Source organism: Parasteatoda tepidariorum, chromosome 6 (genome assembly GCF_043381705.1).
Source record: "Parasteatoda tepidariorum isolate YZ-2023 chromosome 6, CAS_Ptep_4.0, whole genome shotgun sequence".
NCBI classification, from domain to species: domain Eukaryota; kingdom Metazoa; phylum Arthropoda; class Arachnida; order Araneae; family Theridiidae; genus Parasteatoda; species Parasteatoda tepidariorum.
In genome coordinates, this window is record NC_092209.1 from 78,974,626 (window position 1) to 78,983,503 (window position 8,878).

The following is an 8,878-nucleotide window of genomic DNA, read 5'->3' on the forward strand; positions in this document are numbered from 1 at the left end:
CAACACGTTATACAATCTGTATTGTGTAATATAATGATGAATTCAGTATACAATCGTATTTACTTGTATTTGTGTGTTTCGATTACTGGTAATTATGTTAAATGTAATCATGATTGCATGTAATAATATATTTTGATTACTTGTAATCATGATTACGGTAATAATAAAAATCATGCAAAATTGTAATCCCGATTACAAGTAATTGATTACTGTAATTATTATTAAAATCCCGTAATCAGAATTATGTGTTGCAATCATGATTACTAGTAATTGAAAAATGGAAGCTGGAAATGTGTAATCGATTACCTTTTTTTCTTTGCCTATATCTGGTAATCATGACTTTTACAAGGGATGCTCGATAAAGAGGAGCAAAAACTGAATTAAGTATAAGCAAAAAATGTTCTTTTTTTTTTTTTTTTTTAAACTTTTTTAATATTAAAAAAAATTAATTTTCGAGGATAAAAAATATCCTTTCCATTCATACGTGCCAGCTTTAATCAAAATTCTTAATGATAAAAATGAGGAAATCATGTTTCTCCATCTTAATTATATGCTGAATAGTTCTAAGATTTTGTTGAAATGAAAAGTATATTTTTTCGTTGTAAATGAAATACAAAAAGCTTGTTTGTCAGAGCTAATTGAAATGAGAATTATTGAAGGAAAAAGGGATGCGATTCCTTTTTGCCGTAATTTTTTCAGAAATTCTAAAAATGTTCGAGAACTCACTTCTTTAAAAACCTTTTAGTATTTAGATTAGAAATATTGATTAGCTTTCAAAGTAAATATTTATTTATTTAAAATTTTCAAAGAAAAATATTTTTGTTCGAATTCTATTACAAGGTACAAAGTACGGTATATAAATGCAATTTCTTTGCAAATCCTTATTGATTTATCAATAAGGATTTGCAAAGAAATATTAATGAAATAATATTTATAATTAATGAAATAATTATATATTATATTAATGAAATAATTATATATTAATGAAATAATATTTATAATGAAATAATAATTACATATTATATTAATGAAATAATATTTATAATGAAATAATAATTATATATTATATTAATGAAATAATATTTATAATGAAATAATAATTACATATTATATTAATGAAATAATATTTATAATGAAATAATAATTACATATTATATTAATGAAATAATATTTATAATGAAATAATAATTACATATTATATTAATGAAATAATATTTATAATGAAATAATAATTACATATTATATTAATGAAATAATATTTATAATGAAATAATAATTACATATTATATTAATGAAATAATATTTATAATGAAATAATAATTACATATTATATTAATGAAATAATATTTATAATGAAATAATAATTACATATTATATTAATGAAATAATATTTATAATGAAATAATAATTACATATTATATTAATGAAATAATATTTATAATGAAATAATAATTACATATTATATTAATGAAATAATATTTATAATGAAATAATAATTACATATTATATTAATGAAATAATATTTATAATGAAATAATAATTATATGTTATATTAATGAAATTGTGGGGAGAGTAGTTATCGACCATGTCGACCGTCATCTATGAAAAGGTACCCTGACATAGAGTCGAGTTAACATGTCTTATATACTAGTGAATTGTAGTTGTAATTTTGTAGGGGTAGATACGCTACAGTACTCCCCCACCAGAATTATAGCTGTGATAGAATTCGATGAACGAATACCATTAGTTGATTCATTGCTGTTTTGTGCGAAGCCGGGAGAGCTGTATTAAGATCACCGTATTTTTTTGAGTGCTGAATGTGAGAGGTGTATTAACTTCATGGTCGTAGTCGCTCCTGTGTTGCCTTTAGCAGTCGAGTGTATATGCAGGCCGACGTTGTGTGCTCGAGACTGAGTAGCAACAGTGCGAGAAGGTGGATAATGTTGCAGTCACAAGTAGCAAGTCAACTATTCAATGTGGATCATCCATCGAAGTAGGCGTTACTGTTTAGGTTGGCGTGTTCATATCGAAGTGGGCGTTACTGCCAAGGTAAGCGTGTTCACATCACGTCCGAAGGTCACCAATGTGGGGAGAGTAGTTATCGACCATATTTTTTGATGAAAACTAAAACTACAGCTACGGGAGTCGAACTAAAGCTATGAATAGGAGGCAATTTTGAAATTTGACTCAATTTAAGAAAATGGTTTAACCACAGATGATGGCTTATGTGTTAAAAATGCCAGCACCTTTTTTATTTATAATCCGATTTCCTTTATATTTGTGTCAAAATAATATTTGTATTGTCTTTAATATTTGTGTCAAAACTATACAATTAAAATGTTAAAATTCTATAAATATTTATAAAATGATTTACAAAGATTTTATTGAAATAATTGTCGTTATGATTTTTTTATTTATTTATTTATTTTTTCAAATTTTAAGAATTTTTTACAGGGAAATAACAAATTTCACCACCTCCATTTTTTCTCATAATGTAAAATATCATACTTTTAAACATAAATAAAATCAAGACGGTGGTTTTATTTTTGTCATTAAAAAAAAAGTCCGTCTTTAGTTGTTATTTTTAATATATAGCCTGACTACTTTATGACATATGGGCATATGATATGTTATATAATGTGATGTGCTCTGATTGTTTTCAGAATCCCTTTCCCACAAGACAATTATTGATAAATGGAATTGTAACTTGTTTAATAAAATCATAAGCATCATTAAATGTTGGTTTTTCAGTGGCGCCATCTATGGTTAAGAATACGTCACGCGTCACACACGTCACATTCCGTTTTCAAAGACGGACCCATTCATGCATCCACAGATCGTAATTTCAACCTGAACCATGAGAACAATAAATCTCCAATTTAGTACCCCCAGAGATATTGATTTGTTATGGGAAAATGGAGGACTTAGTGATCCGACAGAGTCAACGTGTACCAGTCACCATTTACTAAATGGTGAGTCTTCAGTTGGCCGGTCAGGGGGGATCGAACTCACTACCTCTTGAACATGGGCCCAACGTCCAACCAACCGGCCAATATAACCTTTGATGGCACGGATAGTCATAATTGATTTAAGTTATTGAACGATATTGTAAACAGCGTCTAATGCGCGATGGGAATAAATGAATTGTAAAAAAAGTTGAAAAATTACTACGACCTCATGATCTTGAGGCTAAAATTCTGCTTAATTTAGCCCTTGTATCACTGTTTTAACGAAAACGATATCCTTAAAATGGATCATTTTGCAATCAGGGGCTTTTTGTTAAACAGAATTACAAGCAACAATTTAAATTCGCTTATTCTTATTGAATGGGGAATAACAGATATACAACTGTTTTGGAAGAAAACATCTTAATTTTTAAAATTTTACAGAAACTTTTTTTACGCTTTTAAACGCCAAAGAAATCTCCAAACGTGTAACAGAAATTTTTTCCTTCATTTGTTTTCCTTTTTTTTTCTTCTTCTTTTTAGGGTATATGTTCATTGTGGGGACGGATCCCCTTTGAGAAGATTTTTTTTCAAGCAGAAAAAAAGAATCCCCTTAGTTTAATTGTAACATAAAACAAATTCCTTATACAAATTCTAAACGACAGAAAAGATTTTTTTTCTCCAGGCAAATCCATTCATTCTATGCTTTCTTTATGAATGTCGGCATTCCTTAAAAGGTTTCTTCCCTCCCGACGAAGTCAAAGCGTTCCAGACAGAGGGGAAAAAATTCAATTAAAAAAAATCAATCCGTGTTTGATTTTCACAATTAAGTGGAGGGTGGACTCTACTTTGTAATGTTTTTCAAAGCATGCTTTCGATCGAATCTGGAAGGCACCTAATGCAAATATTTGAAATATTGCACGCAGTATTCTTTATTGATCTTTTCCGACAAAATTATACAAACACAATTCTGAAATAAGCATTTTTTTAGAGGTAGTTTAATAGAATAGGGTAAAATTAAGAAATTTTTTCTACTAGCCAGTTATAGCCTTTTTAATAGTGGATATTTTTGAAGAAAATGAATGTTCCAATCGATTAAATAAACTACTGATAGCATTTTTCAGAAAATAGGTTCATTAAAGGTTCGTTTATAGAATGAAGCAAAATTTCAAGAAAGAAGTGTGAAAACACAAAATCTCTAAGGGTGAACGATGGAGCCGTGGTGGCTCAGAGGATAGAGCGTTTACCTTCCAATGACGTGAACCAGGTTCGAATCCCAACGATGGCTGGTCGATACGAATTTCACACCCGGCTCGCACCGACCACAGTGCTAACGTAAAATATCCTCACTGGTAGACAGATCAAGGATTTGAGTCCCCTTGCCTTTAGGCTAACCGTGGGAGGTTTTCGAAGTTTTCATCTCCATGTAACGCAAATGCGGATTAGTTCTATCAAGCCGTGCTCTACGATGGCCAATTTATCACAATACTTGATCCAGGAGTTCCTTTGTCTTCTGGATTGAGTTCAAAATTACAAGGCTACAGAGCTGGACATCGGTAGTTGTAAACTAAAACTTGGGTCAGCTGTTCAACAATGGTTAGATAAAAGGGCGAATGATGAGCCGCGGTGGTTCAGGAGATGGAGTGTTTTCCTCTCAATGAGGTGATACGAGTTCGAATCCCAGCGATTGCTGGTTGATGTGAATTCCGCAGCCAGCTCACTTCGACCACAGTGCTGCCGCAAAATATCCTCAGTGGTAGACGGATCAAGGGTTAGAGTCCCCTTGCCGTCAAGCTAACCACGAGAGGTTTTCTTCTCCGTGTAACGCAAATGCGGGTACATCAAGCCCTCCTCCAAGAAGGCAAATTTCTTCCAACACTTGATCCAGGAGATTCCGGATTGGATTCAAAATCTTTTATATGACTAGATGAAGCTCATTCCAAAGCATAATTTGAAGCCTAACATCGATTAAAATTCCACTCATATCGATTGATATTGTCTCATATGATTGAGTCATCCACGCATATGATTGTGCCATTTATGTGACTAAATGAAGCTCATTCCAAAGCATAATTTGAAGCCTAACATCGATTAAAGTTCCATTCGTATCGATTGATATTGTCTCATATGATTGAGTCATTCACACATATGATTGCGTCATTTATATGACTAAATGGAGCTCATTCTAAAGCATAATTTGAGGCCTAACATCGATTAAAATTTCACTCATATCGATTGACATTGTCTCATATGATTGAGTCACCCATTCATATGATTGAGTCATTTATATCACTAGATGAAGCTTATTCCAAAGCATAATTTGAAGCCTAACATCGATTAAAATTTCACTCATATCGATTGATAAGATGGGTGAGTATATCTTTTCTCATGCTTTCTACTACTTATGCTAATTCTATGGATGGAATGAGAATCTTTCATTCAATGCTGAATTATTGACTTTCTGAAGAATTTTTGACTTTTGATCACTTATTCGCATTGGATGATCTGAAAATAACTGGAGATATTTGGATCATGATTGTTAGAAAACTACTGTAACAAATTACCACTTACGAATAATAAATGCACTGAATATTAATTTTTTACCACTGTCAGGATTCTGATTCCTCTCCCACGCATTTGATAGACCCCTGATCCGAGGGTCAGAGGGTAAGGGACACAGGAAGTGTCGTTCCCCTCGGAAGTGTCGTGGACACAGGAAGTGTCGTGGAGGAATCGAAGGACATTTTCTTTCAGGACCCCCTTTCTGAAAACAAATTCTTATTTTCACCTGCACCTTATGGGTTTTAATTGTGACATCAGGAGTGTTGGAATTCGCAGCTGTGTACAAATCATTCATAAGATACCTAAACAATTTTTCTCTCCCTTGTGGGGTAGTTCCCCACTCCTCAGGGCGTTAATTGGACATTTAACAGTCACTTCAACCCCTCGCTGACCACAAATTTCCCTGACTCTGCCATCCTCCCTCACTTCCTGTAACATTTCTTCTAATTTCGAGCCTTGTACCTGCTCCTCTTCGTTGGCTATAAGAAAAGGGTGATTCCTTATCTTGACCCCTTTTTCTCCGGAGTAATTCGCACTCCTCTCTCGTCCGAATTCTTGCAAGCAAGATCAGTGTCCTGAGTGTCCCCTTCCTGTTCTTTTCCCTCAGCACATATCATCTTTTTCTCCCGCTCTTTTCCCCCGCCGTTCATCCTCTGATTTTCAAAAGCCTGCTCCTCTAAATTTAAACTCCCTCGATCCCCATCATCTCGTTTTTACTTTTGACCACTACTGGTATTTTTTCACTAGGGTTTACAATTCCTTCCCCTATTCCACAGTTACTAGGAACATTAACGAGCTTTTCCTCTACATCTTTAAATTTTCTTCGGGAACTAAGATCGCTCTGATGCGCTTATTTCAGGAACACTATTATTTTTGAGAAACATGCCTTCTCCTCAACCACCTCTATTTTCCGCAGATCCGATTCGTTTTTTTTTTCACCCTTTGCTCGGGAATATACTGATCAACGTATTTTACAGAATTTTGCTTAACTCGATCTTTCTTCTGATCTTAAATTAGATCTATTTATTTTCGGACAACCACTCTTTAAGTGCCCTACCTCTCCACAATGGTAACATTTCGGGGACCATCCTTCTGAGCTAGTACTATTTTTTCGCAGCGATTCACGCGGCAACTTGCCTTTTCTATTAACATTCGAACTACTCCATTCAGGAAATCGTTTCACCCCACCCTTCACGTTCACATCCTTTCCTTCGAATCAAGAATCAAACTTTCGGGACTCAGGCCTCTCCGTTGATTCCACGGCCCCTAAACATCCAACTGATTCATTTAAATTGACTAAGGGTTCAAAATCCTGGGTTTTACTTTCCTCATCCTGGTCCTTCATTAAAATTTCTGTTAACCACTCAATCCCTCCGTCAACATATTATAGAATGAAAAGTAGTACAACAGCTTTATTTATATGAAACATTATACAAAAATAATTATGGTTTTTTTTAAGCATATATAATCTAAAAATACATGAAGTGATCAAAAGTATGGCATGCTTAATGCACAATTACACAAGCTAAAAATCAAACTACATACGTGCCTAGTTAATATTTCAAAGATTTTCTGGTCAGATGTCATTCTTTTTAGAAATTTTTTTTTTCATCATTCAAGTTTTTTTCTTTTTTCAAATTTAAAATTAGCTACAGCATTAGGAGCCAGCCACATTTTTTGGGGTAAACTGCTGGCATTGATTTGTAGACCCCTGAGTATATAAACCCCTAATGTATGTGTGCTTGAATACCCTCCCCTTCTTTGATTATATATCGATTTCGATACAATTCTTGTTCTGATAATCCTCAAATACTTGAAAAACTATGTTATATTTAGGAGCAAGGTCCCTACCCGACCACCCAGGAGTGGTATTTTGTTTGCTAAAAACTTTTCTGATTTCAATTTCATTTTCTAAGGTAAATACGAATCATTTTTCAATGGCAAGAGTAAATGTTTTCCCATGTCCGAGAGTGCAGTTTAGCTTAAGGCGAATTTCCAACATCACAATAATTTTTGCCGCAAGAAAAATGAAAGGTGATAGTGGAAAATGGTTAAAATTGTTATTTTCAAACGAAAATAAATCGAAATGGACCATAAGACTTTCGTTTATTTAATTTTAAGAGATATTATTTAAACTATCTTAAAATGAGATAAATTCCATTTTAATTAAAGGTATAGAATACATAACACTCAAAGTAATATATAAGGCCCGGATTTTGATGGAATAACATTTTTTGGGGAAGTTTTTTCTTTTAGTTCATATTTTTTTAGATGTTCACCACGATTTTTTTAAATCATTTCAAAGCATTTTTTAAGATTTGGTGGAATTATATTAAGATTTGGGGTAATTAAGTATATTCCTCCGATTTTTATTATTTATTAAGCTTTCGTATTATTTTCGAATTTGCACCAACTGCAACAGTATACAGTAAAAAAAGCTTCTTCAGGTATAAGCATTTTTTTCAGGGACGAGATACTATTATACATTTCATAGTATCAAACAAACATTAATAAATTCAATGTAATTATGATATATAGTAATATTGGAAAATTTTAAGTTAATTAAAAATGATATACAAAAGGAAAATGTTCAGGAGTCAACATAATTTTGTTATTTTTGGATATTATATGATATGTCAAACTTTAATATACGTAGAACAAGTATTGCATTGATTTATATATTTTGGCATGAGTAAAAGCATTTTTCACTAAGAAAAACATTTTTGTATAATATTTTTGCATTAATAATAATAAAATTTTTAGCGTTTTTGTACTTTCTTTTTTTACATCTCTAAGTCTTTTTTTGCATTAAGGGCATTTATGGTATTTATTTTGGTCACCAAAATCCGGGATCCATAAGTAACTTTGCCTTTTACGTGTGCTATCTATTGACTAGCGTAAAACGTTACATATTGTAGCAATAATCAAAATATAAAAATGATTTTGTTTCATAAAAATAATTCTAAAAAATGTAGTATATATTTTTGTTGTTATAACGCTTGCAACCTTTTAAAATAGTATACAACAAATTGAATGTTCAGGTTTAACCCTTTGAAGCAGAATTTTTACTAAGCTTATTATTAATATTTTTTTTCATTATTTCCTATTAATTAAAGATCAAAATAAGTAAAAAATATTATATTTAGAATTTTAATAATTTATGGTTATGAAATATGACTTGAAACTCTAGTGTCTTTTTCTGAGTTAAAGGTAAAATCTCTCAAACAATAATTTTTCAGATTTGCACTTATTTAGATCTAAGAAAAAATGGTTATTTATCATTGAAATTTCTTTAATTTACGAAATCAATCATTCATAAATTTTTAAAATATGAATGAAAAAAACTTTCATAATACAATTTTGAATTTTAT